This window comes from Myotis daubentonii, chromosome 19 (genome assembly GCF_963259705.1).
Source record: "Myotis daubentonii chromosome 19, mMyoDau2.1, whole genome shotgun sequence".
In the NCBI taxonomy this organism is placed as follows: domain Eukaryota; kingdom Metazoa; phylum Chordata; class Mammalia; order Chiroptera; family Vespertilionidae; genus Myotis; species Myotis daubentonii.
The window spans coordinates 8055964-8083167 of NC_081858.1; the positions used below are offsets into that span (position 1 = coordinate 8055964).

General features: G+C 41.6%; 1 protein-coding gene and 1 pseudogene across 4 annotated transcripts in view; both read left to right on the top strand.

The window, feature by feature from the left end:
- Window positions 1–27204, top strand: part of MED13L (mediator complex subunit 13L) — a 286174-nt gene that overhangs the window by 83619 nt on the left and 175351 nt on the right. The window lies entirely within an intron of this gene.
- LOC132222158 (transmembrane emp24 domain-containing protein 10-like) overlaps window positions 3074–27204 on the top strand; it is a 46360-nt pseudogene continuing 22229 nt past the window's right edge.

The window sequence follows — 27204 nt, forward strand, 5'->3', positions numbered from 1 at the left end:
GGATTCTACCAAGTCCTATCTACCTACTCCAGGATTTCTGTGAGGACCAAATGAGATGAGGCATGTGAAAATGCTTCATAAATATTTGGTTAAAGTGTAAAATGTTTGCACCTGGCATAAATCAAGTCGTGCTCCTGGGCTGAAGAAACTCCAAGGAGGCTAGTCGCTAGGGAGAGGAAGTCAGGTGTTGCTATGTGATATCATTACCCAGCACCCACAGTGACCATTTCCGGGCTGGGCTGGGCTATGGGCCGCATTTTGCGCCATGGGGTCTGGCAGCTTTGGCTGCGATTTGGTGGGGTGTTGCTCCAGGGTGGTGGTAGGGCCTGTGTCCCACTTGGGGGAAACCAAGTGTTGGTTTGTTGGTGCCAGATCCGTGGTGCTGTTTTATTTTTAAACTAGAGGCCGATGCATGAAATTCATGCAAGAGTAAGCCTTTCTTCCCCCGGATGCTGGCACTGGCTTCCTTCTGGCACCGGGGACCCAGGCTTCCCTCCGGCTGATGGCAGGCACCCGGGACCAGGGCTTCCCTTGCAGCCCTGGCTTTGTCCAGAAGGACACCTGGTCTAATTAGCATGTTATGCTTTTATTATTATAGACTAGAGCAGTGGTCGGTAAACTGCGGCTCGCAAGCCACATGCGGCTTTTGGCCCCTTGAGTGTGGCCACGAAGTTTCAATCGCACTGTATGTGCGCGTCCGCATGTGGTATTTTGTGGAAGATCCACACTCCAGGGGCCGCAGTTTGCTGACTACTGGACTAGAGCCCCGGGGCACGGATTCATGTACTGATGGGTTCCTTCAACCCTGCCTGTGGGGATTGGGCTGAAACTGACTATCCAACATCCCTCAAGGGGTCCTGAATTGCAAGAGGGCACAGGCCAGGCTGAGGGACCCCACCGGTGCATGATTGGGGCCAGGGAGGGATTGTGGGAGGACAGGCATCAGGCCATGTCTGGCCCATCTCACCCAGTCCCAGTTGAGGCAGGGGAGGGGCTGTGGGAGGGCTCCAGGGCTTGTCTGGCCCATCCTGCTCAGTCTTGATTGGCTGGACCCCAGCAGCAAGCTAACCTACTGGTTGGAGCATTTGCTCCCTGGTGTTCAGTGCATGTCAGCGACTGGTTGAACAGTTGAATGAACGGTCAGATACTTAGCATATTAGGCTTTTATTATATAGGACTAGAGGCCCGGTGCACAAAAATTTGTGCACTCGGGGGAGAGAGGGGGGTCCCTCAGCCCGGCCTGTGCCCTCTCACAGTCTGGGACCCCTCGGGAGATAAACACCTGCTGGCTTAGGCCTGCTCCCGGGTGGCAGAGGGCAGGCCCAATCCCTAGGTGCAGCCCCTGGTCAGGCTCAGAGCAGGGCTGATTGGGGAGTTGGGGCACCGCCCCCTGTCATGCACAGAGCAGGGCGGATCAGGAGGTTGTGATGCCACCCTCAGTCATGCTCAGGGTAGGGCCAATTGGGGGGTTGGGGCACCGCCCCCTGTCACACTCAAGGCAGGGTCGATGGGGAGGTTGCAGCACCACCCCCTGTCACGCACAGAGCAGGGCCAATCGGGGTTGGGGCTCCGTACCCTGTCACGCACAGAGCAGGGTCGATCAGGGGGTTGGGGAGTTCCCCCCTGTCACGCAAAGAGCTGGGCCCATCAGGGGGTTGGGGAGCTCCCCCCTGTCACACACAGAGCAGGGCTGATCAGGGGGTTGAGGAACTCCCCCCGTCACTCACAGAGTAGGGCCGATAGGGGAGTTGGGGCACCACACCCTGTCACACTCAGGGCAGAGCTGATGGGGAGGTTATGGCTCTACCCCGTCACACACAGAGCAGGGCCTGTAGTGGGGGGTTGGGGCGCTGCACCCTGTCACACACAGAGCCGCAGGGCGATCAGGGGGTTGGGGAGCTCCCCCCTATCAGGCACAGAGCAGGGCTGATCAGGGGGTTGGGGCTCCTTCCCCTGTCACAAACAGAGCAGGGCGGATAGGGAGGTTGTGGCCCCGCCCCCTCTCACACACAGAGCCGCAGGGCGATCAGGGGGTTTGGGCGCTGCCCCCTGTCATGCTGATCCCGGTGCCGGGAGGCCTCGCGGCTCCGCTGATCCCGGTGCTGGGAGGCATATTACCCTTTTACTTTATAGGATAGAGGCCTGGTGCATGGGTGGAGGCCGGCTAGTTTGCCCTGAAGGGTGTCCAGGATCAGGGTAGGGGTCCCGCTTTGGTGCCTTGTCAGCCTGGATGAGGGGATGATGGCTGTTTGCAGCTGGTCACACACCCTTCAGGGTGGGGGTCCCCACTGGGGTGCCTGGCCAGTCTGGGTAAGGGGCTGAGGGCCATTTTCAGGCTGGCGGGTAACTGAAGCTCCCAACCGCTCCTTTTTTTCTTTTTTCTTTTTTTTTTATTCTGGGCCAGCTTTAGCTCTGAGCCTTGACTCCAGCTCTTAGGCCTCAGCTGCTGAAAGCCAGGTATCTGGTTTGTTTGGGTTCTATAATCGAAACACTGTTTCAACTCCAGCTCTGAGATCCCGGCTGGCTGAAAGCAGGTTTCTGGGGTTTTGTTTAGCTTCTATATTTTGTAACAATGTTTCAAACTGCAAGCTCAGGGGCCGGCAGCGGCAGGCGGGGAACGTTGGAGTCCTCCGTCACTGAAGCAAGCAAGCCTCATGTTCGCTTCAAGCTGCCTGGCTGTCGGCCGCCATCTTGGCTGGCAGTTAATTTGCATATCGCCCTGATTAGCCAATGGGAAGGGTAGTGGAGGTATGGCTAATTACCATGTTTCTCTTTTATTAGATAGGATGGCCAGTATGCATGATTGCAGCTCCTGCATTGAGCGTCTGCCCCCTGATGGTCAGTGTGCATCACAGCTACCAATTAGATGGACACTTAGCCTTTTATATCTATACTAGAGGCCCAGCGCACGAATAAATCGTGTGCGTGTAGGGTCCCCTAAGCCTAGCCTGCCATCAGGGCCATGTCTACCGCCCCCAACACCTCACATGCTCCACAGACGCTGTCGCCCCTTGCCTTCCACTGGATGCCAGGTTCTCATCTTTCCTGGGCCTGGCGTTCACCCACTTAGAGGATGCCTGCAGTCAGCAGCCCCATTGTGGAGCCGCTCCCGGCGCCCTCCCCTTTGGCCATGACCCACGGGCCACGCCATCTGGTATCGGGATGCCGAGATGTCCTTCTGCTCCACCGGCCTCTGCTCCGTCTGGGCTCGGGTACTAACCGCCGCTGCCACCACAGTCGCCGTGCAAGAGTAAAGCCAGCAGGCCGGTGGCACACGCGAGTGCACACTCCCTTATACTCCTGCTGGCACCTCTCAAAGGTTAGCCCCGCCCTGTCGAATCCATCCAGTCCGGGAGCCCTGCTGCCCCACCTCCAGCCAATCTGCTTGCCCACCAGCCTCACCCCCCCCCTCACCCGCCACTGCCTTCCCACCCACCATGGAGGCGCTCAGTCTTTTGAGTTGAACCTTGCAACCCGGTGAAGGCAGGGAGAGCCAGCTGACACACCAGGAAACTGAAGTCCGAGGCTGAGTGTGAGTGCAGCTCTGCTCTGTTCCCTCCCATGGAGCCTGTCCTATCCCTCTGCTCCAAGTGCGCAGGTCCCACCCCTCCCTGAAGTCAGGGGCCTATTCTGCCACCCCACTGCTGCCCGCCTCCTGCCTCCCGCCGCCTTGGCTCCGTTCCTGTCTCTGCCACCTCTACTTTGCTCCTTTCTGCAGCGCTTGACTTCCTTCTACGTTGTCTTCAGCCTTCGCTCCCAGGTGGTATATGCAAATTAACTTTCATCTTGGTTGGGTTAATTTGCATATAGTCACTCTGATCGGCTGGTAGGCATAGCGAAGGTACGGTCAATTAGCATCTTTGTCTTTTATTAATGTAGACTAGAGGCCTGGTGCATGAAATTCATGCACTGGGGGGGGGGTCCCTTAGCCTGGCCTGCACCCTCCAATCTGGGACAGCCCTCTCACAGTCCGAGACTGCTGGCTCCTAACCACTCGCCTGTCTCCTGCTTGATTGCCCCTAACCGCTTCTGCCTGCCAGCCTGAACACCCCCTTACCACTCCCCTGCTGGTATGAATGACGCCTAATTGCTCCCCTGCCGGCCTGATCGCCCACAACTGCCCTCCCCTGCTGGCCATCTTGTGGCAGCCATCTTGTGATGACATGGGGGCGGTGCGTGAGGGCCACCTAGGCTTTATTAGTATAGACCAGTGGTTCTCAACCTTCCTAATGCTGCAACTCTTTTATACAGTTCCTCATGTTGTGGTGACCCCCAACCATAAAATTAATTTTGTTGCTACTTCATAACTGTAATTTTGCTACTGTTATGAATCGTAATGTAAATATCTGATATGCAGGATGTATTTTCATTGTTACAAATTGAACATAATTAAAGCATAGTGGTTAATCACAAAAATAATATGTAATTATATATGTGTTTTCCGATGGTCTTAGGTGACCACTGTGAAAGGGTCGTTCGACCCTCAGGTTGAGAACCGCTGGTATAGATATATAGGCAGCAGTCCAACCGGTAGCTATGACGTGCACTGACCACCAGGGGGCAGACGCTCAATGAAGGAGTTGCCGAGCTACTGTGACTTGGCAGCTGCGGTTCTTGGGTAACGCAACCAGAACCAAAGAGGAGGGAGCCCAATTCCGGGGTGCGTCACCCGAGAACTTCCCTCTCGCAATCCGGGACCCCTCGGGGAATGTCAGAGAGCCGGTTTTGGCCCAATCCTCGCAGGCCAGGTTGAGGGACCCCATTGGTGCACAAATCCGTGCACTGGGACTCTAGTATATAGATAATTTTGAAGTTATAGCCACTGCAGTGAGGCTCTAGCCACTGAACCAAACTGGCTAGAGTTATACTGTAGTTTTGCAAGCACTTAGCATTTTGGGGACACTGGATAATGCATACATGAGGTCCTTGGTATTATTTCTTGTAACTGCATGTGAATATTAATTATCTCAAAATGCAATGCTTAATTAAAAATATATAAATGAATTAACTTTTTCATTACGTAAAGTCTTATTTTCTATTTTACTTAGCTTCTTTGCATCTGTATAGTTTGCTGGCTATATAAAATTTGAACTCAAATCAATATCTGTTTCCATGACTGTTCCCATCCTTTTTTAGTTGTTTGAAAATTGAGGCTCTTTGAATAATGTATACTTTAATCTGGGCATAGATATTTCTCCCCTTTTTATATGAATACTTAGCTACTCAAAAAACATGATTTTAGAAATATAAAGTACTAGTAGGTCCTTTTGGCCAGAATATAATTAATTTCTTCCTTCATGTTTATAATTTCTTGATAGGACTAATAATAGCAACTGTGATATGACAGTGATTTTATAATTTGTTAATTATGTTATGTAAAAATAATACTAGTGAGTTGTAAGAACATTGCACAGATTATTGTGGTCCTGAAAAAAAAGGAGTAAATCCAATGTATGAGAAAAGTGACACTATTGTTGGCACTCTGAAATTCTGCAGCGACTTACATTGTAGCTAAAATCAAGCTTATCTTCTTGCTGTGTTCAAGAGGCTTTTCATTGATTTCTGTTGAGAGGAAAAGCCTTTTTTAACTTAAAAAAGGAAAAGAAAAAAGGCAGTGCTCTCCAGGCCCTGTGGATTATTAAGATCTTTTAGCAGGCACTTGCTCTTTCTTTGGGAAATTGGCTGTTAAAGTCAGAAGGAACTCTTAACAGTTTGCATGGTGTTTGATTAAATGGAACAGTTGGATCAGTTCCGATTCCAGTTTCAATGGAGCAGATATTCACCTCTTGCATCCCCTATGATTAGCATAGTTATATTTTCTCTATCATAGAAATACAATTTTAGCATATACTGTTTTGCATTATAAATTAAAAGAGCTATGTTTGAGAAAACTTGATAATTTGACCTTTTTGGAAAGACTTAAAAGCTTATCATTAAAATATAACATTAGAACAGTATGTGTCCAGTATTGTGGGATAGTTAATAGTTCTGTGGGGACAAAACTAACCCTGATACTGGAAGAAATGACAATGATGGCTCTACCATGGGGGTATTATTTATGTCAGGACTTGTTCAAAGCACTTTTTTACATTAACTCATTTTATGATACTAGAGGCCCGGTGCATGAAATTTGTTCATGGGGGGTAGGGAAGGAGTCCCTCAGCCCAGCCTGAGTCCTCGCAATCCGGGACCCTTTGGGGGATATCGGGCCTGAACTGGCAGTTGGACATCCCTCTCACAATCCAGAATGCTGCATGCACCTATGACCATACTTTTCATACAGGTGAAAAGCATCTTGCTGTTGTATGGGCAGGCAGCTACATTTTTTTTGCCCTGATTATAAAAAGTAGTACATAACATGATCCTTCTGAGGCAGTAGTACCGTTTTCCCCATCTTATGGTTGAAAAAACTGAAGCAGAGAGAAGTTAAGTAATTGGCTTTGTCATACAGTTCTAAGTGTCAGAATCAGGGCTGACCACAAAATGTGCAAGCCAGAGTCCATGCATGTCATCGCTGCATCATCCTGTTTCTTTCAGTGTTATTGCCAGGTTTTAATTTTTAAATCTAAGAGACTGTTCCCAACGTATAGGGTAGAGTCCTTAGTCCTGGCCAGCGATCAGGGCCATCTGTGGGCCAATCGCCGGGCGGGGTCATCGGGGGTGCCCCTGCTGGCCCCGCCCACTGATTGCTGCCACCAGTTGCCTCCCTCTTGGGGGGTCAGATGCTCAGCGCAGGAGCTGCCCTCTGCTGGTCAGTGTACATCATAGTGACTGGTTATTCCGCTGGTTGTTCTGCCGTTCGGTTTGTTTGCATAATAGGGTTTTATGATATAGGATCATTATAGTGAGGAAGGGACTATCCTATAATTTCCTTTATAGATGGGGAAACTGAGGCATGGAGAAGTTAAGAAATCTCCCAAAGGGCACATAAGTGGTAGAGAAGGCCATCTGTCTCCATGGTTTTGTTTTTTAACCACTACTTTATATTGACTTCTGCAGAGAAATAAGATCCCATAGAATAAAACACACAAAATGTGATTTCATAGGTAATAGGTGGCTGAAATTTGTGGGCTGGAGGCATTAAAGCAGTTTGTCTGGAGAACACATAAAATTAGGACAAGTGTAGGTGTAGTAGAGTGATAACAGCCTGAGCACAAATCATTGGGTATGTGGCATAGCAGTAAGCAGCAGTTGGGAGCTGAAAGTTTGGGAGAACAGCAGAAAAGATGGGTTAGGTTAGTTAGGGTAAGAAATTTGGATTGTTAGGGTAAGAAATTTAGATTGTAAAGTGTGGACTTGGGGACACATTTTCTAAGTTGCTGTTTAGAGTAGTGGTTGCCAACCTTTTGGACCTCACGGACCACCAGTGGTCCATGGTTGGCGACCACTGGTTTTGAGGAACAACAATGAGAGATGCATTAAATGCAGAGTCTTAGAACTGAGAACACTATAAAGGTTATCACCTTATCTTTGCTTGTTAGTCTGTCTGCCTTACTCTATAAGTTTTGATTTTTAGTTTTGCTACTGATTATCCAGAGGCAGGATAGTGTGGTGAGAAAAGCTTAGATTCTGGTATCAGCATTTTCCACTTTCTTGCTGTAGTGACCTTGTAATGGGTTATTAATCACTTGAGATTTAATTTCCTTGGCTGTATAATAGGCTTAGTATCACATGCCTAACTAAGGATTTCTGTGACAATTAAGCGAGATATTCTAAGGCTTTTAATTTATTGGATTCATATAAATTATTCCTGAAAAAATAATATGCTATCCAATAAAGCCCCTAAATGGGAATAAATATGCAGGCATAGAAATTGAAGCTCCTTCGAGGCCCTCCCCTACCCCCCTGCCCCTTCCTCAGTCTAGTAGAAAGACTGCTTTTTTATACAAACCTAATGTCTAATCTCTTCTGGCTTTGGGCTTTACGGCTCACTGTTTTGATTTAGCAGGTGTGATCCAGTCACAGGGCACTCAGTCAAATAGGGGACAGAAAGCGTATTAAGACATGGAACTAAGTATAATGTCATGTACAACATAATGTTTCATGAAATAGTTATAATTGTGCTGTGGTAATTCAGAAGAGAGATTATTGCTGCTTGGGAGAAAGGGAAAAGCTTTGTGGAGGAGTTAGTATTTGAAAATGATGGGCTTTGAAAAAGAAAGGTGTGATGAGATACTGAAATGAAGAGATTTTATTTACTTCAGGGGGGAGGGAATCCTATCTAATAAAAGAGAAACATGGTAATTAACTGTAACTTCGCTACCCTTCCCATTGGCTAGTCAGCGAGATATGCAAATTAACACATTGTTTGCAGGTAGTGTTTATCGCACGCTAACAGGTGGCGCGGGCCATGTTTGCTAATTTTTTTGCGCAAATGGCAACATTCAGTAAAATTACGATAACTTTAGTTTACGTATTTATACGTTACCCGCATTCTACCGCTAGTCTATAAAAAACGTATTAATACGTGTCCTGCACTCTACTACTCTGGTAGAACGTATAAATACGTTTCCCGCATACAATGTGTTAACTGCCAACCAAGATGGCGGCCGGCAGCCAGGCAGCTGAAGCTAACAGGAGGCTTGCTTGCTCCAGTGCTGGAGGAAGCCAAGGTTCCCCACCTGCCACTGCCGGCCTCTGAGCTGCAGTCTAAGAAACAATGTTGCAATTATAGAACCTATACAAACCCCAGAAACCTGCTTTCAGCCATCAGAGCTGGAGCGAGCAGGACCACAATAGTGTTACAATTATAGAACCCAAAGAAACGCAGATACCTGCTTTCAGCAGCCAAGGTCTCAGAGCTGGAGCCGAGCCTCAGAGCTAAAGCTGGCTCTCATCTCCAGTGACAGCCATAGAAGATAAATAAATCCCAGAATAAAAAACTAAAATAAAAAAAGGAGAGGTTGGGAGATTCAGTCACCTGCCAGCCTGAAAATGGCCCTCAGCCCCTCATCCAGGCTGGCCAGGCACCCAAGCAGGACCCCCACCCTGATCCAGGACACCTTTCAGGGCAAACCAGCTGGCCCCCACCCGTGCACCAGGCTTCTATCCTATATAGTAAAAGGGTAATATGCAAACTGACCCTAACAGCAGAAGGACTGGAATGACTGGTCACTATGACACACACTGACCACTAGGGGCCAGACGCTCAATGCAGGAGCTGCCCTCTGGTGGTCAGGATGCTCTCACATGGGAGGAGCTCTGTTCAGCCACAAGCCAGGCTGATGGCTGCCAGTACAGCGGTGGTGGTGGGAGCCTCTCCTGCCTCCTCAGCAGCGCTAAGGATGTCCGACTACAGCTTAGGTCTACTCCCTGCTGGCAAGTGGGCATCCCCCGAGGGCTGCCGGGCTGCCTGAGGGATGTCTGATTGCCATCTTAGGCCCAATCTCCCAGGGAGCGGGCCTAAGCCAGCAGGTGGTCATCCCCTGAGGGGTCCCAGACTGCGAGAGGGCACAGGCTAGGCTGAGGGACCACCCCCTCCCCCCAAATGCACAAATTTTTGTGCACTGGGCCTCTAGTCTCTTATATAAAAGGCCCGTGGCCATCACGGTGTAACACCGTCATGACCAAATGAGTGGCAGCTCTTGAGGTGGGCAGGGCGGGTGTGAGCTACTATGGGTGATGTGTGGGGCAGCCAGCTGAGGCAAGTGGAAGGGAGCTACTCGTGCAGGATTTTGTGTGCGCTGGGCCTCTAGTATAATGAATAAAGGCATGGAGAAAGAAAAGTGTGTGACCAGAAAAATTGGTGTTTTAGTCATAAGTGGGCAGGGCCAGGAGTAATGGGAAATAGGTAAAAAATGTAGGTTGGAATTAGATTATCAAGGGCCAGTTAGATTGGTATACTAAGGAATTTTAGATGCTGCATGTTTGTTTGTTTATTTATTTATTTTTAACTCGTAAAAGAGTTAATTCCAAAAGGACCCCAAAGAGGGGAAATAAGGAGGCTGCTGGGCTTCTGAAGGTTTCCCAATGTGCCCAAACAGACCTGAACCTGGCAGAGGCCAAAAGAAAGGCAGCCACCCTCTCCGAAGAGCATTTCTGGAGAGTTCCGAAGGTGCCAGAGTGAGCCTTGATGGCAATAGTCCAGAGCTTGTGGAGAAGACCGGAAGCACCAAGGACTCTGAGGCTAGGCTTAAATAGTTCATGCACTCACATGTTCATTCATAAACATAACTCCTAAAACAAATGTTTATTGAGCAACCATCTTGTGCCAAGAGCTGGGTGAACAATCCTGGGAGAGAGCTGCTGACTAAAGGACTGTACCCAGTTGAAAATCCAATCAACAAACGAAGGGTCCCAGGTCTGTGTAGCTCCGTGTCTGAGAACACGCCTTAGGGAAGTGGTTCTCAACCTTCTGGCCCTTTAAATACAGTTCCTCATGTTGTGACCCAACCATAAAATTATTTTCGTTGCTACTTCATAACTGTAATGTTGCTACTGTTATGAATTGTAATGTAAATATCTGATATGCAGGATGGTCTTAGGCGACCCCTGTGAAAGGGTTGTTCGACCGCCAAAGGGGTCGCGACCCACAGGCTGAGAACCCCTGCCTTAGGGTCTCTAGCCGAAGGTTCTCTGCTGCATATTATTAAATGTCGTACTCAGTGCCCACCTGGCATGGCTCAATGCTTGAGTGTTGACCTATGAACCAGGAGGTCATGGTTCAATTCCTGGTCAGGGCATATGCCCAGGTTTCAAACTCAATCCCAGTGTGGGGCGTGCGTGAGGCAGCCGATCAATGACATCATTGATGTTTCTATCTCTTCCTCTCTCTTCCTCTCAGAAATCAATTAAAATATCTTCGAAAAGAGAAATAAATGTCATGATCAGCAATCTTGTTTATTGTCCTAAGGTATTACTTAAGAGCAGTTTTAGACTTACAGAGATCTTTGAAACACCTTTGGAAAGTTTGTGTTGAAAATAACACTTCAGAATGAACTTACGTTGTAGTGATCAAGTGAGTCTTGTTATTCATATTCCAGTTAGTAAATAGTTTTCCTGTGTTTTACAAATAAGAAATACGTTGTTGCCTTTAGATGTTCTTTTTGATTATTCAATAATATTGCTTTCTGCTGACAACTTGTAGGAAAGTAAAATTTTTATAGTTTTATTAAATTGAATCCTAGTCTTTACCAGCTATGAAATTTTTCTTTGCTTTTTTTGTTGTTGTTTGTTAATCCTCACAGGAGAATATTTTTTCCATTGATTTCTTTTACAGAAGGGGGGGGGGGGTAGAAACATCTATGTGAGAGAGACACATTTGTTGCCTTCCATATGTACCCCGACAGGGGCCAGGGATCAAACCTGCAACCCAGGTACATGCCCTTGACTGGGAATTGAACCCTCGACCCTGCACTGTGTGGTCTGGTGCTCTAACCGCTGATCAGCATGGACCAGGGCTAGTTAGGATTTTTTTTTTTTTTTTTTTTTACCAAATGAGATATTTCAAGAATAGAAATGTTTGTATGTTAAAATTTCTTTTTAACATAAAATTTTTTGATAAAATTTATGTGAATTGCTGCCTGCTGATAATACAAAACAAGTCTTTTTGATGTGCTGCCTTTTCTTGGGTCTTTTGTGATTCACTAACACTGGAGATACTTCCTATGATGATATTTCTAAATATATTTTTTGAAACTCTTACAAACATTCTATTCTTGTGAAAAATCCCTCCATCATGCAAAATTCTATTTCTAACAGGCATTGCTCATAATTTGGTAGTGATTGTCAAATAAGCCTTACATAGTATTGAAGCTTTAATAGGAATGACTTTTAGTTCTTTTGTAAAATCCAGAATGCCAATTCAAGTGATAAATAGTTAATGGTTTTTAGATATTTGATTTAAATCAAAATAATGGCTTTTATTGATTTTGTGTGTATGGGTGAATATTTGACATCAGGAAAGTAGTTCAAACCTGTAGCTTAGATAGAGGCCTGGTGTAATTGACATCTCTAGATAGTTTTCAGATTTTAGGTTGGATAAATGATTTATTTTTACTTTACTGACATTTTGAGTATTTGCCCCAGAATTTTTTCTTAAACTGTGTTGTTTTTTTTAAGCCTAGAGTTTTATTATTCTTATTGCTTCCTGGAAAATCTCATTTCAGTGACATATTTGATTCAAAGTGAGACATTGGCTAGTTGCCACTTAGCTGAAAACATCCCTCTTTCCTTTGTTATACAAACTTCACATTTCCTGAGAGTATACAGTTTCCATTTATGTACTTTAAAAAACTACTTTGCATACCATCCATGTTCTGTAACTGCTAATTTACTTCTGTCCATTTTCATCATTCATTTAATATTGCAACAGAATATCATCCAGCACATTTACTGCAGATTGACTATAATTATCCTAAACATTTAAGGTTTAACTATAGATTGTGGCCACCTTACCAGAGGGGGTCTGATTTTCGAACCTTGACTAGCCACCTTCAGCGTGTCTCTAGCTAATGAAGAGTACATTTGCCTAAGCCCATGTTTGTTTAACCAGTTCTTTGGATTCACCACTGAAGCAGTGGCACAGTGAGGTTAGATTGTAGGCAGTAATCCTTCTTAACCCTTTGCGGTCCAATGTTATTTTTGGAATTCAAACGGTCTGGTCCAAATTAATTGACTGGATTGAATGTTGAACTTTTTAATGTTCTTATTGCTCGACATTGGACCTGCTCCTAGCGCCTGGTCTGTCGAGTCAGCCTCGAGGTTGGACTGAAAAGGGTTAAAGGAGATTTAAGGGGAGTTAGCATGGTGGTTTGTAAACTGTATTTGGAGCTTTGCTGGCTCTTCTGCAGTGTGATGTTACAAACCTTGGAGTGTTGTTCTAACCCAGTTATCTCAAAGACAGTTCTCTCATTTATTTGTGGAGCAGCCATTTGTTGTTGTTCATCTTCACACACACACACACACACACACACACACACACACACACACACACTTTTTTCTGTACAAGGAGAATTTCTAACTTCCTTAGGGAAAGAATCTGATATTGATCCCCCCCCCCTTTCTTTGCACTAAAAAAAGTAGTGCTGTCTAGTTTAATTGAATCATATGAATTTTTAAATAAAGTTAACTTTGAGAAATTGTGAACATGTTAGAATATTTATCTGAAGCTGAAAAATAACATTTTTATATTAATGGGTGTTTTGCTTTTATTACAAAATTGACTTAAAGATCTTAGTAGCAGAAGACATACTTGTTTAAAAAAACTAGGATTTGGCAGTTCAGGAATTTATAAGGCTGTGTTCAGAAATTTGAAATTTGGATTTTAAAATCAAATGTCATTTTTGGTGCCACTTGGTCATTTTATTTGGTGTGCTTTATATATTAACTCAGTTTTTATAGGTTGAGATTTAAAAAATGGCATTTTAAGATGTAGCTACAATTCTTACAGTATTTAAGTATCACTAAGCTGAAGAAGTTGATCATAGGTGATGTTTCATTTAAAAACTATTAAATTATTTTTTTGCTCACAGTATGATTTGTGAAAAATCTCAGAAATTTTAACTCCGTTATAATCTTCAGAGCTGCTTTACTCACTACGAATTTATTTCCCAATATTTACACCTAAGCAAGTAGCTGTTCAAACTTCTGTCAGTTGTAGGTTTCTGTTGTTTTCATATCCTTCTCTGATCATTTTAAAAGGTGATTATAATACATTTAAAAGCTTTTCTCTCAAAAAATTTTTGGTTACTTTTTTCAGATTTGTAAACTACAGGAAATTCATGCAGAAAATCATTCCTTCCTTTGATGAACATTTGCTGCCTGCCTGCTATGTGCCAGGTGGTGTAGTTACTAAAACACAGTCTTTAATCTCAAGGAGTTTAACATCTCAAGAAGGGAGGTAAACATACATATCTTTCTGTAGTATTTGAAGAGCAAGCAGCATGTTAGCAGAGTGATCAAAGTGCTCTGAAAGTGCCCTGCAGAAACTTTGAGGGGAGGAGGTGGTAGAGGGAGGAGACTTTCTAAAAAGGGTGTTTCTTGAATAATGACCAAGATCTCAGGATGGGGAGAGCATTTGAGTGTCTATAATATGTGCCTGACACTTGTTCTTTCCTCCCTCATACGACCATTGTTGGAATTACTTAAACAGAGCACTGTCTTTTCAGGGATGTTGAAGAAGAGAATTCTTATTTTAGTTTGCATCTTGCCTTGAATCACCCCTAAGTTCCAACTAAGATCACCGGACTTTATAAAACAGGAAGATTTCTAAGATATCTGGTAGGATTAAATACTCTTACATGTAGAATTAGTTGGAGGCTTATGGGTTGCTCACATTTAAGGCATGTTCAATTTTCTCATCTTCCTTCTGATTGGAGGCCTGGGAGTAAATGGGAAAAGAGCCTAATAGCATCTTATCACAAAGATTTGTGCCAGTTCATTTGTTCATTCAGGCAGAAAAATGTTTAATCAGCACCAGGTACTGCTACTACTGTTCTAGGAGGTAAGTAAAGAGGTATGTTACTACTGCACTCTTACTTGTCCTCATGGCTAATTTTGTTAAATCTTTGTAACATTTAGGATTTTATATTTAGGAATAAAAATTTCTTATTTTGAACTTTGAGAACTGCATTCACATATAGCTGTTTGTTTTGAACTTCGAACAGGTACAGAGCCCAAGATTAACTTGGTTTAACAGGCAATGCTGATAGATTTGGTACATGTAGTTTAGATAGTCTGTGAAAATTACATGCGAATTGTTATAAAGTATTAAAATGATTCTCTAAGTTATTTTTTAAAAAGAGTTAACATATTTTTGCTTGAATATTTCAAATGTGAAAATGGTTAGAAAATGTCATTAAATAAACATCATTAAATAAACTTATTTGTCAATTCATATGGATTTTTATAAAATACACTCCATCAATTCCAGGCATGAAAAGCAGTATTATAGCTATTAGCATGATCAATACATGTCAAAAGGAAATGTTGGCACTGAAGTAATAATGAACAAGAAAGTCAAGAAAATAAAAATATAGGTGATGAAAGAACATTGGCATATATATAGTGTTACACAGGTTTGTTTTTTTAAAGGTAGCTACATTTAAATGGTTACCATTTAATACTGTAACTTTAGATCTCTCTGCAGTAAATTGTGTCCTAATGGGATATTCAGACTAGGATGAATTGATCTCTTAATATCTGAGCTTGATCTCTACATAAAATAAGTACTTATATGACCCTTATGTAAAGAACAAGATTTTTAGAAGTGTCTGTATTATGGGGAAAAAAATTAAACCTCCAAACCTGTAAGTCAGCATAACTCTAACAAGGAAAAATGAATGATATGCAGTATCTTCTGGGCTGTTGATTATGAATGACATTTGTATAAAAAAGTGTTACCATCTTAACACGCCACCATCTTAACATGCCAGCATCTAATCTGCTTCCAAATTTGTAAAAATCAATTATTTAATCTGCCTTTATATGCAGAAATGCTTTCCATATATATAGAAATCATAATCTTATCTTGCCAATTTTATACCTTGTATTTTTTTTAACAATAAATTGAAATATATTGTTTTCTATAAACCATTTATTCTCTTCAGGGAGTTTCTTTATTGTCTGAGTATTCTTTTTAATCCATTTTCTTACCTACTTCTTTATCTTTACAAACATCTTTAATCTTTCATCTCTTTAAAGCACAGTCTGGTTTTTAAAGATTTAAGTCTAGAATAACCAATTATTTTTGTGATGTAAATTCATGGGGTCTTGTATGAAAAATTTATCTTAATGCTTGAAGTCAAAGCATGAAAAATTTGATCCCTAAAGAGTACTTTTCACAAATTTCCCATTCAATGAAAATAAATTGTTGTGGGATTGCCATTGAAAATGGTAATAAATTTTCCTACTCAAGAATACATATTGATTTTTTTAATACCCCTCTTCACTCATTCATTCAACAGATATTTATTAAGGGCACAGTTTGTGCCAGTCACTGTGCTATAAGCACTGGGAAATATAGCGATGAGTACAAATACGGATTTTCAAATTTTGAGTTTAGACATTGGGAGAAGTTAGACATTAAAAAAAATCACGAGTAAATGAAAAAAATTGCAACTAAGATAAGTACAGCATTGTGAACTGCATGGTGCCATACAGTTAATATGGGACTTAATGAAAGGAAATCAGAGCTGCCTGAGGAAGTGATTTGAACTGTGATGTCAAAGTAGAATAGATGCAGATGCAGAATTGAAGTAGATGAAGAGAGGAATGATGATATTCTATGACTGAGAAGAGAGCATTTTTTGGTGGCAGGAGGCTTGGTAGATTGCAGGACTGAAAGAAGACCAGTGTGGCTCTACTGGAGAGAATGCCTGCGAGTATAGTCATTTCTTAAACAGTAAAAGCTTCTGACATGAACAAATGACCAAAAATAAACATAACTTGAAATATTTAATATAGTACAGGGCAGTCTTTGTATTGTATATTAGCCATAGCCTATATTTAAGGCATTTAAAATCAATTCCTTACCTAGGCTTTAAATTCTGCTTCTTGGTGTTTCTTTGTAACTTGCAACCATGTTAAAAATGTAAACTGTGGTAGGCAAAGAGACATTGGTTAGCAGTTTTTGTCACCAGTCTGTCTGTGGTCCTTTGTATAATTGTCCGTGTATCTGTACTAACGCTGTAGCAGAAACCCAGTGCCCTTTTCCGTGGAACATGTGCCTGAGAGTGGGAATCATGCCTGAAGCCTTCAGCTGAATAGCATCTGTTTCAAGTGTCTGTTTTTAAATGTAGCAGCTCATGTCACATTAGTTAGAAGAGGCCCTTACAGGTGCAGCCACCTCTCTTTTGCTTAAATAAACAAACAAGAAGTGTTTCTCTTTCATATTTTATTGCTGTATTCCTAAGTACCCCTTTTGTTGTTGGTTCTTTTCTTTTTTAGACTTGCGATTTTGGTTGAGGAAATTGAATTGTTTGTAGACAGGTAGAGACAGCTCATCAGTGAATGACGTGACACCTCCAGCTTGAGTAAGCTGCCCCTAGTATGTGTCTTAGTAGCACCTTCTGCTGGTTCCACAGTAGCTTTTACTTGTTTGTATTGTAATTGGTTGTATCTGTTTCCCTTATGGCTTGTAGGCTCCTTTTAAGGAAGGGTCTATGTCTTATCTGTCATTAATGCTCAGGATCTAGCTAGCACCTAGTATGATATTCAGTAAGTATTTATTGAATATAATTGCTTTATCTAGTCTCTGATGATATTTTTGGAAGTAGTAATATGTGTGCTCATGTTAAATTAATTACAACACCAAGAATTTGGGGGTTGGTACTTACTGGAGGGTGCTTGAGCGGTGATATGTATTTTCAAACTACCAGGGGATCAGATTGCCCTCTATTGAGGTCCTAGGTGCTGCCCAGAACTGCACTGGAGGGAGTTCAGTGCAGGTCTATTTTTATCCATTTTATTCTGGGGGCTTGAGAGTAGCCAGGATTCTGCTTTAAAAGTTCCAAGACAGCCCAGACAACGTGGCTCAGTGGTTGAGTGTCGACCTATGAACCAGGAGGTCATGGATTGATTCCCGGTCAGGGCACATGCCCAGGTTGCGGGCTCTATCCTCAATGTGGGGCAGGAGGCAGCTGATCAATGATTCTCTCTCATCATTGATGTTTCTCTCCCTCTCCCTTCGTCTCTGAAATCAATAAAAATATGTTTAAAAAAAAGTTTGCAGACTAAGGAGCTAGTTTAGTTTGCTACTACAGATGAGAGCCTATACCCCAAGGGGCTAAATGACCTGTCCCGTTTCATACAATTAAGTAACAGTAGGAGAGGTAGATCTAGGCTCCCATTACTTAGCTCTGTGCTGTTCCTGCTACGTGGTGCTTCTGGGGTGACTGTTGCAACACCCAGAAACCTTTTGAATAGTGAGAGTTGGCCACTATTGTGATGCTTCATGATTCATATACATTGTTTCATGTTGACTAAGTTTGTTTCATGCAGTAGCATTGGAATGTATGTTTAAATAAAGCAGGGCAATTGAAAAATCCTACTACTTAAAAATTACTTGTCACCATTTTTTAAAACTATAAGTTAATGAACACTTATTTGGGACTTCTATATTCTTTTGTGAAAAATGTTAAACTTCTGTCAACTTTATTGTAATGAAATTTGACCTGATGAGATATTGATGATTTGAATTGTAATGGAATTATTGGAAACCTCAGCTATGAAAATGGTATAAATTATTTTTTTAGTTTGTTATTTTTGTTCTTGTGTAAGTCGTGAAGTAATGTTTATGGAGAGGAAATCACAGAGTTTGTGTAACTGATTCCATACGTACAATAATCGTCAGGACCACATTAACTCTCTATAATTTCACACTGATGCTTTTACATAAAGAACAGGATGTAGCACATTTATAATTCTCTCCTCTTGAGAAGCAGTTAGTATAAAGTTCAACATTAACTTTACAAAGCAAGAGGAGTGCTTATTATGAAATTAAATATATAGATGCTACACATATGATCTATAAATAACTTTATATATTTATGTGTTCACAAGCACAGTACAATCTTTATAATTCTTTCCAGACAGTTAATTATACCTGTATATATGCTTTTAATATTATATCCTTTTTACAGATGTCATCTTATAAAACATGATATCAGATTGGTTGTTTGTTGCTTTTTTTCTTTAAATCTCCAAAATTCAATTAAAATATGCATTTAAAGTATACAAATAAGTGAATTGTAAGTTAAAATAATAGTAAATGAATTGTGAGACTTAAAAAATTTACCTGTTCACCTCCTAAGTCTACTTGTATGTAAAGTAATGAGGGAGGAAATTGTATTGTGGAGTTATATAGACCTTAGTAAATTTAAAGTGGAGTTCATATCCATCCTGCTTCGTTTTCTATCCACTTGGTTAAAATTATTCTGGCATTCGCTGGGCAGACAGCCAATACTAAAATAAATGCTTACTATTGAAACAGTTTTTATAATGTCTACATAAGCTCAGAGATTGGGACCTTCATTTGTTGGACATAATAATTTCAAAGCTTCTACTTTGACCCTATTATATTCAGTGACACAGAAAAGAGAATTCATTTGTTTTAAGAAGCTTCCAAATAAGTATCATATTATGGATTTTTAACTCTTACACATTGCCTGTGTTTTAAAACTTAGTAAAACTCAACTAAGAAAATCATTTTCTGTCCAGCTATGTGGTTTGGTGGTTGAACATTGACCCAGGAACCAGAAGGTCATAGTTCGATTCCTGATCAGGGCACATCCCTGGGTTATAGGCCCGATCTCCTGTGGGGGGCTTGCAAGGAGCAGCCATTTGATGATGCTTCTCTCATCAATGTTTCTATCTCTCTCCCTTCCTCCCTTTCTCTAAAAATAAATTAAAAACATATCTAAAGTCTTTAAAAAAGAAAAGAAAATCCTTTCCTAGTAAGTAATGGTGGTGGGTTATTTTGTAGTTGAAGGAACGTGGAAATGATTGTGTTACTTGATTTCCCTAGAGAAATAAGATGTTAAGAACTATCTGTTGATGATGGATATTTCTTCTTAAATCTCTTGATTTGTTATAGAACAGAAAAACATTTGAATCCAAATGAGCCACTCACTAGCCATGTGATCTTGGAGATATTACTTTAGCTTTCTGTGCCTCTGCTCTTATTTATAAAGTGGGTATATTAATAATACTTACCTCATAGGGCTATAAAAATTATTAAAGGAGATAATGTATTTAAAACGACTTACATAGTAAATGTCCAGTAGTTGTTAATTATCTTCTCACTATACTAATAAAAGGGTAATGTGCTAATTAGACTGGGAGATCTTCCGGACGTCCTTCCGTACAAAGCCATGGTGGCAGGGCCGAGGCAGAGGCAGTTAGGGGTGATGAGGCTGGCAGGGGAGGGCAGTTGGGGCGAGCAGGCGGCAGGGGGTGCAGTTGGGGGTGAGCAGGCTGGCAGGGGGGGCAGTTGGGGTGATCAGGCCGGCGTGGGGGGGGGAGCAGTTGGGGGCAGTCTGGCAGGGGCGGGCAGTTAGGGGTGCTCAGGCCGGAAGGGGGGGCATTTGGGGTTGATCAGGCCGGCAGCAGAGTGGTTAGGGGCGATCAGGCAGGCAGGTTAGGAGCCAGTGGTCCCGGATTGCAAGAGGGATGTCCGACTGCCGGTTTAGGCCTGATCCTTGTGGCATCAGGCCTAAACTGGCAGTTGGACAATCCCTGAGGGGTCCCAGATTGGAGAGGGTGCAGGCCGGGCTGAGGGACACCCCCCACCCCCGTGCACGAATTTTGTGCACCAGACCACGTGTGTGTGTGTGTGTGTGTGTGTGTGTGTGTGTGTGTGTGTGAGAGAGAGAGTAAAGCCGAAGCGACTGGCCAACTGGCCGGTAGATTTGATGCGCACTGACCACCAGGGGGCAGACGCTCAATGCAGGAGCATAAACCACAGGCATGGAAACATGGAACAAGGACTGATGAATCTCAGAGGGAAGGGGAGAGGGTGAAAGGTGGGAAGAGATTAACCAAAGATCTTATATGCATACTAGAGGCCTGGTGCATGGATCCATGAACCAATGGGGTCCCTAGGCCTGGCCTGTGGGGATCAGGCCGAAACGAGCTCTCCCACATCCCCCAAGGGATCCTGGATGCCTGGCACAGGCCAGGCCGAGGGACCCCACTGGTTATCAATATCTAGTTATCAATATTTTCAAAATGCTAGTCACATGACAATTCCTCTTGTCATTGTACCATTCATCTTTAATATATATCTACCATTTTGTTAGTGTTAAATGTTCCTTTGTATTTGCAAATGTTAAATCTTTTATGAGCATACTCTTTTAGAGTATATCATATATTATTGTTATTTCTTCCTTTCAGATTCTCAAGAGTTAATATACATTCATTTAAATACATCAAATCTGACTTACTTGGCCTATTATTTCTTATGCATACACATGTAATTGTTCTTTATACTTTTGATGTTTTGATACTCATGTATAAGGGGGAAGGCTGGTACTTGGAAACCTGGGTTGCATTGCTAGCATCCTTTCCTTATCTTACCAATTATGTTTGACTTGGAATGAACATCATTTTTCCCTTGTCAGATGTTTTGAACTTAATTTTGGACTATTAAAACTTTTTCTCAGTAATTGGAGGCTCTTCAACATTTATATTGTGCTGTCTTTAATTCAGTATTCTTTTATTTGTTAATTTCGAGTAAAAAAAAAGAGGTATCTTAATGGATGTACTCATGTATTATGTATAATATATGCTTCAGTGAAAAATTGCAAGTTATACTTTTGCTGGAGAATGTTTATCATATAGTACCACTGCAAAAGTAATTACATGTGATGAACTTGAACTTTAACGTATTGGCAATAGTAATACAAACTTAAAGAATTTCACTTTTTTTGAGAAATAAAATCATGACAATTGTTTGCAATAAAATTGATGAAAAATGCTTATTATAAGAAAAGATTTAAGGAAAACCATTCTAAAGTGAATTGTCTGTAGAAACATGGAATAATTGATGTGCAGAAAATTTTCCTCTATTCAGTTGAATAAGAAATAATTGGAATATAAATTTATATATACAGTGATGGAAATGGTATTTTAATTTCTACTTATTACCTTATTATTTTAATAATAAAATATATAATCATTACATATCTGATCATTTTATTAAAATGAAAGAATGAATACTTGGAACTGAGAATCAATAAATTTATGTTTTAGTGTTTTGAAGGACAAAAAATTTCTCTGACTAGAAGCAGTAAAGGATAATGTGTCAACAGTTTCAAGTTTGATTGTTTTTTTGTAAATCTTGGGTATAAATAAGTGTGAGCCAGATACTGGTTTAAGACATTGTGTGGCAAAATGCTACTCTTTTGGTTAAATGAGCCTCAGCACCACCCACAGTACTAATAGGCTCTGATCAAAAAAGATTTCTCCTAAAAAAAAAAAAATACTTTGTCAGCCTGTGAACATTTTCATGAGCAAATGTGAAGTGTACGTATTGTGACTGAACTGTGGTATGTTTGTTCTGTCTAGCATATTGGCCTTCCTTCATTAAATTTAATTAATTTAAAATAAATATGGGATTTGGAAGTATTCAGAGCCTGGAACAGTTTTTTTCCCCAAAAAAATATTACTTGTAAAAGTTGAGTACTTATTTTCTTTGGTTGTAATTACATGACTATTTTTAAATAGATTTTAAAATGTAAAAGTTACAAGTGTGTGTATTTTTATGCAATGTTGGTACTTTATACAAATTTTATTGAACTAGTAGTACTGCACAAATTTTCCATTCCTCAGTATAGTAAATTTTAATTATCTGAAACCCTCAGAGAATGAGTCATTTCAGTAAGGTGAGTTTGAACTGACGACACTGGAAAAAAAAATAGAGTTTTCTCCTAAAAGTATACTGACTAGAATTAGCATTTGACAGTTGTTTTTTTTTTATTGTTAATGCCACTAGTTGGCCTTGGTAATACCAGAATCCTAGGTCCACGCCTATAGCCACTGTAGGGATCCACTCGAGAGAGGGTTGTAGGTTAGTAATGAACAGCATGGGTTTTGGAGTCAGACTTGGGTTCAGATTCCATCTCTTCTGGGTGCGCTGTATGACTTTTGGCAAACCACAAAATTTCATTTTCTTTGTTTGAAAACTGAGGAATTAGAGTCATAATGCTTTATTGAATTGAGGATTATATGAGTTAACACATAGAAATCACTTAGCACAGCATTTAGCTCATAGAACACTCTTAAGTACAAGCTGTTGTTAAATATCATCAACTATTTCTGCTGCTGCTACAAGAACAAAGCTTTGGACAGCTACGACTTTTCTTCTTGTTGTTATGTCTACTATTACTTGGTTTCCCTTTCACTGACATTGATATATGTATAGCTATTAGGTTTTCTGTTTTCTATTTTTAATGAAGGGGTTGTTTCTTTTATCTGAATGTTCTCAACCTTGGGGAAAGGAAGAACCTGTGAGACCATGGTGTGTAAGTAAGCCTTCAACGTGCTTTTGAACAAGTATATTCTAAGCACAAAGGGAAGAGTTAAGCTGAATATACTCTTTGGATATTTGTTAGTTTTTTTTGTTTAGTTACAAAATTTCCTGCAGTGAGGGAAATGGATAAAATAGTAGCAGATGTTTTCTGTTTCTAGTCTGTTTCTTTTAAGAAGAAACATTTGCCTCCCTTTGGAATACTGACCATTATTTCTTCTGGGAGAGTGATTTTAACTTGCTTTTGGCCTTTAAGTGTTCATAACTCTTAGCTTTAATTCTTCATTGTATTAAACAGTACAATAGATTATTTGTTATTAACAACAGATATTTGTTATTAATAACATATCAAATTATTGTTATTGTGGAAATTGCTCTTTTCTGTCACTTATTTGTGGTGGTGGTGGTGGAGATGGGGATTTGTGGTAGCTACCTGTCACAGAACATGCTGGGACTTCTCTTGCTGATAGAGGTGACACTTTAGCTTCCTCCTTCCTTTGTTCCATTTTGTGGCTTTTAGTACTACTATAGTCTCTTGGCAAATGTGGTATTGGAGAAAGGTGATTGATCTTTTCTTCCAGATTCCTCCTCTCCCTCACAGCAGTAAGCTCTGTGTACAGAGAGAACATAAGACTCTTTAACCAGGTTATTCCTTCTTTCAGCAGGAATATTAATAATAGGTAACATATGCTGTGTAATTACTGTGTGATATCACTGTCCTAATTGTGTTCTATACTAATGTAATCTTTGAACAACTCTTTGATCTTTGTGTTATTGTCATTTTTTTAAAAAACAAATGAAGAGTTAAGATTCACAGTGGTTTAGTAACTTATCTATATCTATACAATACATGACCTAACTCCGACTGTAATTCAAGTCTCACAGACTCAAGTTTTTTTCAGTTTTAAGAATTCTTTTTATCTTTTTTTTTTAATTAATCCTCACTTGAGGATATTTTTCCATTGATTTTTTTTAGAGAGCGTGGAAGGGGGGGGGGAGAGACAGAGAAACATTGATGTGAGTGAGACACATTGATTGGTTGCTCCCACACCCACCCTGACTACGGCCAGGGATCGAGCTTGCAACCGATGTACATGCCCTTGACTGGAATTGAACCCAGGACCCTTCATTCTGCAGGCCAATGCCCTATCCACTGAACCAAAATAGTTAGGGCTCTTTTTATCTTAAAAAATTTTTTAAAATAATTTTTCATTTTTGAAAGTATTACACATGTCCCCCTTTCCCCCCCATTGACCCCCTCTAGGCACCCCACTCTCCACCCCCCACCCCAGGCCCTCATTGTCCCATTGTTGTGGCCATGGGCCATGCTTACATGCATACAAGGTTCTTGGTTGATTACTTCCCATCCCCCCTCTGCCTTCCCTCTTTATTGATTTCAGAGGAAGGGAGAGAGAGAGAGAGAGAGATCAATGATGAAAGAGAATCATTGATAGACTGCCTTCAGCACGCCCCCCACTGGGGATCAGGCCCGCAACCCTCTGCATGTACCCTAACTGGGAATTGAACTGTGACCTCCTGGTTCATAGGCCACTGAACCTTTTTATCTGGCTGGGCCTTTTTATCTTTCATAATAAAAATTTTGAAATATATGAAAAGCTAGATAGAAATTATGCTGGACACCCAACACACTTACTGTTCACCTATATTTAAAAGTTAATGTTTTGTCCTGGCCAGTGTGGCTCAGCTGGTTGGAGCATCGGCCTATATATCAAAAGAAATCAGGTTCGATTCCTTGTCAGGGCACATACCTAGATTGCAGGTTTGATGCCCGGTTGGAGCTCCTTTGGGGCTCATGCTGGAGGCAACTGATCAGTGTCTCTTTCCTTTCATCCCTCTTTCTAAAATGAAAAATTATAAATAAAAAGAAAATGTTTTGTCATGTTTGCCTTCTACATTTTTTTCTTAAAAGTTTTAAAACAAGTCCTAACATTTTTTATTTCAGCATCTATCTTTAAAAAATTAGGGCATTTTCTTATGTAATCACGCTGCTCTGATCACACATTTTATTTAGTTACTAGAGGCCTGGTGCACAAAACATTTTCATTTAAAGCATTTAACAATTCTGACGTTTCTGTAGTAACAAGACATGTCTGATCTCTTTTAGAAAATATTTTAATTAATTTTAGGGACAGAGGGAGAGGGAATCTGTAATCTGGGCATATGCCCTGACCATTTGGGGTACAAGGTGACGTACAACCAACTGAGCCACACTGGCCAGGGCAGACATTCCTGACCTCTTAGCCAGTTATAAATGAAAATTGGCTTCTTCATGAAGACTTTATACATATTTCTTTTGAATAACAAACAAGGTTATAACTAATTTCCCCCAGCCCAGTGATTCTAGTCGCAGTAAGCCTATTAAGATGAAATTTAAATTATGAGCCTGCTTTATTCTCCATAACTTTAGTTTTCTCTCTCTCTTTTTTAAACAGTAAGGTAATATAAGGACCTGTGGGGAGTGGGGTGGAGGTGGAATAAAGTTGAAATACAATAATGACTGCCATACATTGAGTTTCTACTATTGGCCTAGGGTAGTACCGGATGCTTTACATGTACTAGCTCTAATCCTTAGAGCATTTGTAGTGATATAAATTGCATTTACAAAAGAAGAAACTTGGATTGAGAGAGTTAAAGACCTGCCTAAGAGTATACAGCCTGGAAACAGCAGGTCTGGGTTTCAAATCCAGACCTATCTAATTTCCAAGCTTATATATTTCCACTGTTCTTTAAGTGCTGCCGGGAGCCGGTCCATCCTTGCTGTTTCAAGGGACCTGGCATATATGGCATACGGTTCTTAATATGTTTGCTCACCTTCTTGGCGCTGTGTTTTAACCAAAGTCACCTCTCCGAGAAAGGTTGAATCCCCAGGTAGGGATTTTCCCCTGAAGTTAGGGAGGGAATAAAACCCCTCAACTAAGTGCCAGGCGGGTAATTAATCCCTTTAACTACGAACAATCATGTTTAAAATACATAATCTTTTCTCCCTGGAATGGAGATAAGAAACGCCCTAACCTTTGTAATAGAGATTGATAGGATTGAATCAACTGGTATAAATACAGTTGTAGCAAGACAGAAACACCCAGAACTTAGAACACAGAACTCATGAGACAGAATTCAGAAGACAGCGCCTAGAGACGGGGGAGCTTCGCTGGAGAGAGCATGGCAAAAGATCCTGGACAGAAACTGGCCTCAGAACCTAGAGACAGAACCTAGCGAGAGAACATGGCAAGGGATCCTGGACTGAACCTGACTACAGAGATTGGCAGGAGAACCTGACTGGAACCTGGACACTGAACCTGACTGGAGAGCCTAGACTGAACCTGGCTGGAGATCCAGAGCAGAACCTCTCTAGAGATCCTGACCAGACCCTGACAAGAGAACCCGGCTATGATGATCAACTGAACTCAGCATCCGTGTCATTTAGTCTTCGCCAACTCCGTCCACACCTTTGGGGACCCCTGGACCCGCTGGGGTCGGACCCCGGCAAAGTGCCCATATATAAAGTATGTTTTCACTATCTTCCTGGCTTTAGAGTCCTGTAAACAGTTAATAGTAAAAGTTAGGAAATGCTGAGTGTGAGAGCAGTGTGCTTTAGTTTTGTGGAAGGTCAGAGAAATAATACATGATTTTGAGCATCAGTGAAGCTTCTGTGGGGAGCAGTCAGTGAAATTTAGCTGAAGAGGAGAGGTGCATGAAAGGAGGAGCAGGAGAAGAGACCAGGCTGGATGCTTGGGTCTGGTCATGTGAGGTTTGAATGCCAGCCTGGTGAATTCAGGCTTTCTCACCTCACTCATTATACAAGTGTGGTTTACTAAATGAAGTCAATATCTAGATGTTAATAAGAAGACTAGAAATCACCTTATTTTTGCCTTTTTGGATTTCTTTCCAAGACTTTGTCGTAATAATTTGAGTATGTTGATAAGTGGGCTCTACTGTAGTGAAGGTAGGATCTGGCCTTAGGCAGACACAAGAGGACTAGAGACTAGACACTTGGAGGCTTGTTGCATGTGGTGTGAAGTTAATGTCCAGTGACACACCTGCATGGTCAGCCAGAAAAAGAGGTTTGGCTTAGGGCCATACTGGTACAGCAGCGATCTCAACGTCAGCTCTGATTCCAATTAAATCTTTGCAAAGACATTAGCAGTTTGAGCCCCCCCCCCCCTTTTTTTTAACAGCTAAGTCTCTCCGCAGGCACATTTATTAAATACAAATAGGGT